Source organism: Salvelinus fontinalis, chromosome 29, assembly GCF_029448725.1.
Source record: "Salvelinus fontinalis isolate EN_2023a chromosome 29, ASM2944872v1, whole genome shotgun sequence".
NCBI classification, from domain to species: Eukaryota; Metazoa; Chordata; class Actinopteri; order Salmoniformes; family Salmonidae; genus Salvelinus; species Salvelinus fontinalis.
In genome coordinates, this window is record NC_074693.1 from 44,258,678 (window position 1) to 44,270,694 (window position 12,017).

At 41.1% G+C, this 12,017-nt stretch overlaps 1 protein-coding gene across 5 annotated transcripts in view; it reads right to left on the reverse strand.

The window, feature by feature from the left end:
* Positions 1-12,017, reverse strand: part of LOC129828030 (protein diaphanous homolog 2-like) — a 644,069-nt gene that overhangs the window by 66,091 nt on the left and 565,961 nt on the right. The window lies entirely within an intron of this gene.

Sequence of the window (12,017 nt, forward strand, 5' to 3'; positions counted from 1 at the left end):
AATTGCGAACACCATCACATCCACGTGATATAATAGCATTTACTAATTTAAGTAACAAACTGTGTAATTCTCCCCAGATCACATGCAGGATGAAGAAATGTCTCACTAGCTCAAAAAGAGATAGCCATCCAGTACACAGACCCATTAGTAGGGACAACCTAAGGCATTTGGTATTGAGAGATAATTTACAACACGATGATGTGAATAATAAAAGACGAGAAAAAAAAATCCTTTAGCGGTGTCCGGCTTTCTCTCCCCGCTGCTCTCTCCCCTCTCTTTCATTTGCTTCTTTGCAGATTCATCCCTTTCTCCCCTTAAAAATGTCATGACTGAAAATAAGTAATTTAATCTTCATTACATTTACGGCGGGCCAACTCTCCCCTCTTGCCTGGGTGAATTAACGGCTAGACCAGTGAGATTAGGCAGTTGGGTCCTGAAATCCCATAACTGCGACAAGCGTTATATCACAGCATCTCTTCTGGTTTTTAATGGAGGAAAGATGATCTCTATCCATTCAATGTCAAAGAGGCCCTTATGAGGCTAGTGGAAGGACACACACACACACACACACACACACACACACACACACACACACACACACACACACACACACACACACACACACACACTCACGCTCATACATGCACACACTCTCACACACTCTCTCACGCACACACACTTTTGATGGGCAAAACAGTGAAGGTGAATCCAGAGAGTCAGAGAGGAGGGGATAGTACTGGTTAGGGACATCGTAATGACTTTGAAAATGGGCAGTAAATAAATACCGATTGGCTCCCATCCTCTTTTGAAATCTGATTGATGTGCCTTTTGGGAGATGCCCGTATAAAAGAGCTACTGAGTCTGTGGCTTTCATCATAGACCAATCGATGGTGAGAGGATGTACGAGCCGGCTCCATGCCTCTCTCTTAGCAACCAATCTCTTGGGTTATATACCGGGTATCAACACACCAGAGTGAGGGGAAAGAGGGGGGTTTTGTGAACAAAACTCCCCATGCTCTTATTCGTGTGAACATCAGTGTTGAGATTTGAAGAGCTCTTGTATGCAACAGGGTTGGGGTCAATTTTAATTCAGTCCATTCAGGAAGTGAACTGAAATTCTAATTGTTTATCCTGAATTGACTGAATTTAGCTCTCCTGTTCTATATGTTGTTGGTTATGTAGCCTATGTATATACCAATGTATGTTTTTGGTTATGAAGGTTATCTATAGTTCATTCAGAAAGTATTCAGACCCCTTGGCTTTTTCAGCATTTTGTTAAGTTACAGCCTTATTTAAAAAAAAGTTTTTAATTTTTTTTTATTTTTTTTTAAATGTCCTCATCAATCTACACCCCATAATGACAAAGCAAAAACAGGTTTTTAGAAAAATGTGCTAATTTATAAAAAATGTAAACGGAAAAAACGTATTTACTTAAGTATTCAGACCCTTTACTATGAGACTCGAAATTGAGCTCAGGTGCATCCTGTTTCCATTGATCATCCTTGAAATGTTTCTACAACTTGATTGGAGTCCATCTGTGGTAAATTCAATTGATTGGACATTATTTGGAAAGACACACACCTGTCTATATAAGGTCCCACAGTCAGAGCAAAAACCAAGACATGAGGGCGAAGGAATTGTCCGTAGAGCTCCGAGATAGGATTGTGTCGAGGCACAGATCTGGGGAAAGGTAACAAAACATTTAAGCAGCATTGAAGGTCCCCAAGAACACAGTTGCCTCCATAATTCTTAAATGGAAGAAGTTTGGAACCACCAAGACTCTTCCTAGAGCTGGCCGCCCAGCCAAACTGAGCAATTGGGGGAAAAGGGCCTTGGTCAGGGTGGTGACCAAGAAACCGATGGTCACTCTGACAGTTACTCTGTAGAGATGGGAGAACCTTCCAGAAGGACAACCATCTCTGCAGCATTCCACCAATCATGTCTTTACGGTAGAGTGGCCAGACGGAAGCCACTCCTCAACAAAAAGGCACATGACAGCCCGCTTGGAGTTTGATAAAAGGCACCTAAAGGACTCAGACCATGAAAAACAAGATTCTCTGGTCTGATGAAATCAAGATAAACTCTTTGGCCTGAATGCCAAGCGTCACATCTGGAGGAAACCTGGCACCATCCCTACGGTGAAGCATGGTGGCATGATCATGCTGTGGGCCTGTTTTTCAGTGGCAGGGACTGGGCAACTAGTCAGGATTGAGGGAAAGATGAATGGAGCAAAGTAAAGAGATCCTTTATGAAAACCTGTTCCAGAGTTCTCAGGAACTCAAACTGGTGCTAAGGTTCCCCTTCCAATGGGACAACTACCCTAAGCACACAGCCAAGACAATGCAGGCTTCGGGACAAATCTCTCTGAATGTCCTTGAGAAGCCCAGCCAGAGCCAAGACTTGAACCCGATCGAACATCTCTTGAGACACCTCAAATTCACTTTGCAGCAACGCTCCCCATCCAACCTGACAGAGCTTGAGAGGATCTGCAGAGAAGAATGGGAGAAACTCCCCAAATACAGGTGTGCCAAGCTTGTAGCATCATAACCAGGAAGACTCAATACTGTAATCACTGCCAAAGGGGCTTCAACAAAGTACTGAGTAAAGGGTCTGAATACGTATGTAAATGTGATATTTCAGTTTTACATTTTTTATACATTTGCAACGTAGTCTAAAAAACAGTTTTTGCTTTTTCATTTTGGGGTATTGTGTGTCGACTGATGAGGGGGAAAAAACTATTTAATCCATTTTAGAATAAGGCTTAAATTAACAAAATGGGCAAAAAAGTCAAGGGATCTGAATACTTTCCGAACGCACTGTATATACCAATGTGTGTTATTGGTTATGTAAGCTATATACACTGAGTGCACAAAACATTAGGAGCACCCTCAGAACAGCTTCAATTCATCAGGCTGGACTCTACAAGGGAGGCTGGCACATGTTAACTCCAATGCTTCCCACAGTTGTGTCAAGTTGGCTGGATGTCCTTTGGGTGGAGGACCATTCTTGATACACATGGGGAAACTGTTGAGCATGAAAAACCCAGCAGCGTTGCAGTTCTTGACACACTCAAACCGGTACGCCTGGCACCTACTACCTTACCCCATTCAAAGGCACTTAAATATTTTGTCTTACCCATTCACCTGAATGGCACACATACACAATCCATGTCTCAATTGTCTCAAAGCTTAGAAATCCTTCTTTAACCCGTCTCCTCCCCTTCATCGACACTGATTAAAGTGGATTTAATAAGAGAAATCATAGCTTTCACCTGAATTCACCTAGTCAGTCAGACATGGAAAGAGCAGTGTTTTCTATACTCGGTATATATACCGTTGTTTGTTGTTGGTTATGTTGCCTTTCTACAGTGGGGTACAAAATTATTGACACCCTTGATAAAGTTGAGCAAAAAATGACTGCAGAAAATAAATAATTTGAATTCTGAGCTACAGCGTACGCTCAAACAAATACTGATAAAATTGCTCAGAAAAATAGATTTTGTTTAACAGGTAATACTTTTTTTCTCTCAAAAAGGTAGGAGTCAAAATTATTTCCACCCGTTTTCAATCCCCCTTAATACCTAACCTTGCTTGGATAAACGGCACTAAGACTTAAACAAAAAAAAAAGATGAGTCAAGGAACACATTGGGAGGGATCTTAGACCATTCCGCTATAGAGAATCCTTCCAACCACAAGTTTTCAAGTCCAGAGATTATTGTTGATTTTGTTAACAATTTCTTTGTGGAGCAGCTTACAGTAGAGAGGGCATACATTTTTCATACAGGTCCCCCGTGGAAACCGAACCCACAACCCTGGCGTTGCAGGTGCCATGCTCTACCAAGCCACACGGGACTCAGTTGAGGTTATTGTCTTGCTGGAAGATCCACTTCAGCCTCCTGGCAGACGCAATAAGGTTTGGGGCTAAAATGTCCTGGTACTGGGTAAAGTTCATGACGCCGTTGACCTTAACAAGGGCACCAGGATCAGTGGAAGCAAAATAGCCCCATAACATCAAAGCTCCACCACCATACTTTACAGTAGGTAAGGGGTTCTTTTCTGCTCATGCATTCTTATTTCGACACCAAACCCACCACTGGTGTGCGTGGCCAAAGAGCTCTAGTTTCATGTCATCCAATGAATGTAAACGCCTGGAGTTTGCTAAACGACATTGGCACTTGGATTGGAACCGATGCTTTGGTCAGATGACATGAAAATAGAGCAATTTGGCCACACACAGCAGTGTGGGGTTTGGTGTCAAAAATAGAAAGCATGAGCAGTGCCTGCACTACCGTTTTCAGCCTAGTCATATTAATCCCCTTGAGAATAAATATCGTTTTCTGAATTGAATTGAGACACGTGCAGCCTTTCTAATTTGAAGGAAAAAAGAACCTTCCTGGAAATCACGTATGCCCGAGTTGACCCAAATATCATACCGATAACATGCATTGTCTGGTTGAGGAGAATGAGAACTCATAAACCCACACAACACAATGCCTGGTTCTAGCCTCTGTCAATTAGGACTGGCTTCTGTAATTGCGTTAAGTAGGTTATGAGGACTTCACAGGGGTTTAGTTACGTTCCACACAACTGGAGAGGCGGAGATGTTGGAAATGTTCTGGAAATTGGCTTTAACCATACAAGTACCGATCAAAAATGTCAATTGTCAATGTTTTGTTCTGAAATTGGAAGACTTTGTCAAACAACTAGTTACTGATTAAAAAACACAATTTGCCATGATTTCTGTGTTAATATGGAGGACTGAAAAAATTATCTCTCTTTTGTATACTAGTGGTGGGTGGCTAAGCTGAAAATGTGGACACAATAGTAGACTTTGTGATAAAAGTCTGTACGGTGTTGTCACGATCGTGTTGACATGAACGAGAGGACCAAGGCGCAACATGATTTGGATACATCTTCTTTTTAATAACGACGAAGATGAACACGACACACTATTACAACAATAACGAAAAAACAACAAACGATCGTGAAAACTTCAAACGTAAGTGCACACACAAACTACTTACGTTGAACTATACATATACACAAACAATGACCCACAAACAGCTAAAGCCCATGGCAGCCTTAAATATGGCTCCCAATTAGAGACAACCGAAATCAGCTGTCTCTAATTGAGAACCCATTCCGGCCACCATAGACTTTCCTAGAACTACACCCAACATAGACACAGCTAGACACATACACTCAACACCAAACCCATATACTACACCAACAACCCCTTTACCATAGAATCACCCAATACCAACAAAACACAAACATTCCCCATGTCACACCCTGACCTAACTAAAATAATAAAGAAAACAAAGAATACTAAGGCCAGGGCGTGACAGGTGTACAGAATGTATTCATACTCCTTGAGCTATTCCACATTTTACAGCCTGAATTCAAAATTGATTAAATATATGATTATTTTTCTAACTCATCTACACAAAATACCCCAGAGTGAAAACATTGCATTTTTTATTTATTCAAAATGAAATACAGAAATATCTAATTGACAAGAGTATTCAAACCCCCGAGTCAATAGAAGTTAGTACCACCTTTGGCAGTGATTACTGCTGTGAGTCTTTCAGTGAAAATCTCTAAGAGCTTTCCACACCTGGATTGTACAACATATTATTATTTTTCTAAATTCTTCAAGCTCTGTCAAATTAGTTGTTGATCATTGCTAGACTACCAAGTCTTGCCATATATTTTCAAGCAGCTTTAAGTAAAAACTGTTACTCAACCATTCAGGAACATTCACTGTCGTCTTGGTAAACTCCAGTGTAGATTTTGCCTTGTGTTTTAGGTTATTGTCCTGCTGAAAGGTGAATTCATCTCCTAGTGTCTGGTGGAAAGCAGACTGAACCAGGTTTTCCTCTAGGATTTTGCCTGTGCGTAAGTCCATAAAACATTTTTTTTTATCCTCAGTCCTCAGTAATCTAAATCCTCAGAGATTATCCTTAAAGAAAATCTCCTCAATCCTTAATAATTACAAGCATACCCATAACATGATGCAGCCACCACTATGCTTGAAAATATGGAGAGTTGTACTCAGTAATGTGTTGTATTGTATTCAGAACAAAAAGTTAATTGCCATGTAATTTTTTTGCAGTATTCATTTAGTGCCTTGTTGCAAACAGGATGCATATTTTGGAAAATATTTATTATGTAAAGGCTTCCTTCTTTTCACTCTGTCAATTAGGTTAATATTGTTGAGTAACTATAGTGCTGTTGATACATCCTCAGTTCTCCCATCACAACCATTAAACACTAACTGTTTCATGATGAAATTCCTGAGCGGTTTCCTTCCTCTCCGGCAACTGAGTTAGAAAGGACACCTGTATCTTTGTATTGACTGGGTGTATTGATACACCCTCCAAAGTGTAATTAATAACTTCACCATGCTCAAAAGGATATTCAATATTAGTCTTTTACCTATCTACCAATAGGTCCCCTTCTTTGCGAGGCATTGGAAAACATCCCTATTCTTTGTGGTTGAATCTGTGTTTGAAATTCACTGCTTGACAGAGGGACCTTATAGATAATTGTATGTGTGGGGTACAGAGATCTGGTAATCAGTCAAAAATCATGTTACACACTATTACTGCACACAGAGTGAGTCCATGCAATTTTTTATGTGACTTGTTATGCAAATATGTACTCCTGAACTTATTTAGGTTTGCCACAACAAAACATAATTCCACTTTGACATTATGGGGTATTGTGTGTAGGCCAGTGACCAAAAATGATATCAATTTTAAATTCAAGCTGAAACAACACAACAAAATGTGGAAAAAATAATGGGGTGTGAATACTTTCTGAAGGCACTGTGTACCCTGTGTACCCACTATGTACCCTGAAAATATAGAGATATGGATTCACCCATATATGTGGCTCCTGGTGGCGTGGCAGCCACTATAACAAAAAAATAACAAAAAAATGTGTAAATACATATTTAGCTTCAAGTCAATGTATCTATACCAAACCGAGAGTCATCTTGAAGAGGCAATTGAAACTGAGCTGATACCCCGTAGTGTTCCAAAGTTAGAGGTAAAAGTCTGATGGCACCAGCACCCATATCACAGGACATCTAATGTCCTACGGATATGCCAGATTAGCTCAATCGACAATTTCTCGGCCTCTGAGTATCACAGAATCATAGCAATGTGAATGAATAACAGACATACTGTATTTTCATAACAAATGTCTTTGGATGAAATTGATACTGTAAATACCTGTTCAAAACATGAAAAACAGTATTTTTTTAAATCAAATTTGACTATAAAAAATGTATGTTTCAATATATGCTTTTTTGTTGAATTTTTGTGTTTCAAAAAGTGTTACTAATTGAAAGATAGTGTCTCTGCAATCATTACCAATTTGTGGTAAAAATTAACCCTTTTTTTAAGCAAAACATATTTTGGCACTTTTAGGGTTAATCGTGATTGGTGCCTCCTGGTAATGTACGAGTCTCTACGTAATGTACCTACAGACTCTTGCGGAAATGTGAGGGAGAGCAGTTCCATCTTGACAATATTAAGGAAAGACAAGCTGCTTTCAACTGAACTCCTCCAATGTAAACAAACTCCTCTTGTATATCGAAGTGGTGTTGGAGGGCCAGTAGGAGGCACTCTTTCCTCTGGTCTAAAAGATATCCCAATGCCCCAGGGCCGTGATTGGGGACACTGCCCTGTGTAGGGTGCCGTCTTTCGGATGGGACGTTAAACGGGTGTCCTGACTCTCTGAGTTCATTAAAGATCCCATGGCACTTATCGTAAGAGTAGGGGTGTTAATCCCGGTGTCCTGGCTAAATTCCCAATCTGGCCCTCAAACCATCACGGTCACCTAATAATCCCCAGTTTACAATTGGCTCATTCATCCCCCTCCTCTCCCCTGTAACTATTCCCCAGGTCGTTGCTGCAAATGAGAACGTGTTCTCAGTCAACTTACCTGGTAAAATAACGGTTAAATAAATAAAAATAAAAAAATATATGATGTACGTTTGTAGGATGACAAAAGGTTAATCACACTTTAAAACGGTAAGATCACAACAGACATGACTAAGCAGGAGGAGTAGATTCTGTGGACTTCGTGAAATTATCACAAGTGCTATTGTCTCTGAGAGGCAGGGATTTCTGGGATAAGTTCCTATCAAGTTCTGAGTCAGTTCTGTGTCGTAATGGGATGAATAAGAAAAGAAAACGATGAGAAACGGAAAAGCACAGACGAATATTACAGATGTTGTTCTGACCTAGAAATCATTCTCGAAAAGCTGACACTCAAATGTCGACAATTTTCCTCCTCCGTTGTCGCCAAAATAGCAACAGCCTCCTCCAAAAGACAGCTAATCAGCGATTCGGGAGAAGGAGCCTCTAATCGTCTATTCAACCGTCGGTAGCAGTGGGAGCTTAATTGTTTATCTTCACAGCTGGTGAATTTCTGATTGCGTCCCAAATGGAGCAATATTCCCTATGTAGTGCATCCATTTTGACCAGGGCACTAGTAGTGTGCTATATAGGGAATATGGTTCCATTTGGGGATTTTCCTCAAAGTGCGCCTAAAGATTGGCGCTCTAACCCCTCAAAACATACACATTTGATCGAAATTTCCTTTCCAGCATGGTGCTTTGATTTCAGAACCCATTTGCCACACGATCCTTGGGAGCCTGCACATGTCAAGAGGATTCTCTGCTACACCATACCTCTCATAACCTAACGGGGTTACAATCCACACAGCTGTTTATCAAATCATATACAGGCCTCTATCTCGACAATAGAAAGACATGCACACAGATACACACTGCACACGTATCAGGATACAATAATGCATTGCCAATTCGGGGGAGCAGCGGGGTTGTATAAATCTCATATGATGCGTGAGGACTGGAGTGTGAGGACTCAGCAGTGCCATGCAGTGAGAAGCGAAGAGAATACATACAGAGACAATTGGCCCATTGGGTTGTGTATGGTTTATCATGACTATACAGGGTCAAATGCATATACAAAGCAGGAGTGCTACTAAGGAAAATAACACACACACAGAAGTACATAGACCAGTGGTCACCAACCGGTTTCTATCACCAAACATTTCTGCAGGAAAGCCGCTGGCCAATCGGATAGCTCAGATCACCGTGCCTATAGCTTCTAGGACCCCACAGCAAAGTTTGATACTAGCGTGAGATTTCAGAACTTTTAAAACCATGACCAGAGAGAGACGGTCAAAGAACACTGCAGAGAGCTGCTGTTTTTACGAGTGAGTTCATGTTAAACTTTCTATTCAGCATTTTTACAAAACATGAAACGCGGTTTTCCTTACTTCTACTCATGCTGCCGCTGCAATGAATGAGTAGCCAAGTGTATCAACAGCCCTGCGTTTTTATTTTTAGCAGCCCGTCGTGTCAGTTTTAACAACAATAAATATTTCACTTTCTCTGGTCATAGGAACGACATGAATTTGTGCATGAGGCAGAAATAATGCCGTGTGACTCGAGTTCCTCCATCAGGTGGAAGACGGTGTACCTTGTCGACGTCGCCGGAGGAATAAAGAGAGAGCAGGGAACATGAGAGGCAGACCTTCCGCTGCTCTCTCCCACCCTCCTCTGAGACTGACAGTCAGATGAATGTAGCAGTAAAATAAAGAAGCACATTATTTGCTAATTATTTCAATTCGTGCTCAGCCGTGCCTCACAAGTGATACAGCAACTGATCTATTTTGTTATCAAAGCTCGAATTTTGAAATATATTATGGTCTGAGAAGTGCAATATTGGCAGGGTGAGCATTTGGCCAATACGCTGTGATAATGTATGAGGCCTACTGCACAAACCTCATTCCGACATAACGTTTATTAGGTTAAAGTTACAATAGAAGTACATTTTTTAAGTCATGAAAAAATAAATACTAGATCTCGGCTTGCTTTTTAACGGTGAAAGTGATAGACACACACAAACAAAGACGAATACGCACACACACGAGCAGACGCACACACGCACACTTGAAGAGACACAAGCAAAGGCAGTCAACAGCGTAACATGCAACCCACAGAGATGTACCAGACTAGAGAGGTAGGTGGTGAGAGGTAGGTGGTGGGAGAAAGAAATCACAACATTACACCACAGACAGTTTCAAAGTAGGCCAGGGCAACACAAATGCAAGAATCCAATAAAGGGGAGTATTTGCAGGTGTTTGCGCATTGTGCAATGGTTTACATTTACCAGATGAAAGCCCTGGCTAAAAAGAGCGAGGGGTGGAGCATGCTGAACAAATCAGTGTGTGGCGAGTGACGAAAGCCAACTGTAGCCCTTGTGTTGCTGACAAAGCGCTTCCTAAAAAGTGCCACGAGACAGGATGTGACGTCATGCTCTATCAGCGTAGATCTACTTAACAGAAACCAGAGAGACCTTGAGTCACTGAGTTAACAAAGCCGGATGGAGGCTGAAGAGCACTCTTTTCAAGTCTGAGGTGCATCCAAAAGTCAACCCTACATTTGGCCAGATCTCTATGAGGCCTACAGTTGAAGTCAGACGTTTATATACACTTAGGTTGGAGTCATTAAAACTCGTTTTTCAACCACTCTACAAATTTCTTGTTAACAAACTATAGTTTTGGCAAGTCGGTTAGGACATCTACTTTGTGCATGACACAAGTAACTTTTCCAACAATTGTTTACAGACAGATTATTTCACTTATAATTGACTGTATCACAACTCCAGCGGGTCGGAAGTTTACATACACTGAGTTGACTGTGCCATTAAACAGCTAGGCTTTAGAAGCTCCCGATAGGCTAATTGACATAATTTGAGTCAATTGGAGGTGTACCTGTGGATGTATTTCAAGGCCTACCTTCAAACTCAGTGCCTGTTTGCTTAACATCATGGGAAAATCAAAAGAAATTAGCCAAGTCCTCAGACAAAAAATTGTAGATCTCCACAAGTCTGGTTCATCCTTGGGAACAATTTCCAAACGCCTGAAGGTACCACGTTCATCTGTACAAACAATTGTACGCAAGTATAAACACCATGGGACCACGCAGCCATCATACCGCTCAGGAAGGAGACGCGTTCTGTCTCCTAGACATGAACGTACTTTGGTGAGAAAAGTGCAAATCAATCCCAGAACAACAGCAAAGGACCTTGTGAAGATGCTGGAGGAAACAGGTACAAAAGTATATAAATCCACAGTAAAACGAGTCCTATATCGATGTAACTTGAAAGGCCGCTCAGCAAGGAAGTAAAACCACCATAAAAAAGCCAGACTTCGGTTTGCAACTGCACATGGGGACAAAGATCGTACTTTTTGTAGAAATGTCCTCTGGTCTGATGAAACAAAAATAGAACTGTTTGGCAATAATGACCATCGTTGTGTTTGGAGGAAAAAAGGGGAGGCTTGCAAGCCAAAGAACACCATCCCAACCGTGAAGAACGGGGGTGGCAGCATCATGTTGTGGGGGTGCTTTGCTGCAAGAGGGACTGGTGTCCTTCACAAAATCTCAAGACATCAGTCAGGAAGATAAATCTTGGTCGCAAATGGGTCTTCCAAATGGACAATGACCCCAAGCATACTTCCAAAGTTGTGGCAAAATGGCTTAAGGACAACAAAGTCAAGGTATTGGAGTGGACATCACAAAGCCCTACAAACCTGACTCAGTTACACCATCTCTGTCAGGAGGAATGGGACAAAATTCACCCAACGTATTGTGGGAAGCTTGTGGAAGGCTACCCGACACGTTTGACCCAAGTTAAACAATTTAAAGGCAATGCTACCAAATAGTCATTGAGTGTATGTAAACTTCTGACCCACTGGGAATGTGACGAAATAAATAAAATCTGAAATAAATCATTTTCTCTACTATTATTCTGACATTTCGCAATCTTGAAATAAAGTGGTGACCCTAACTGACCTAAAACAGTTTTTTTTTTACTAGGATTAAATGTCAGGAATTGTTTAAATCTTTTGGCGACGGTGTATGTAAACTTCTGACTTCAACTGTGTATTCATTCCTGTTATTGAGATAATCA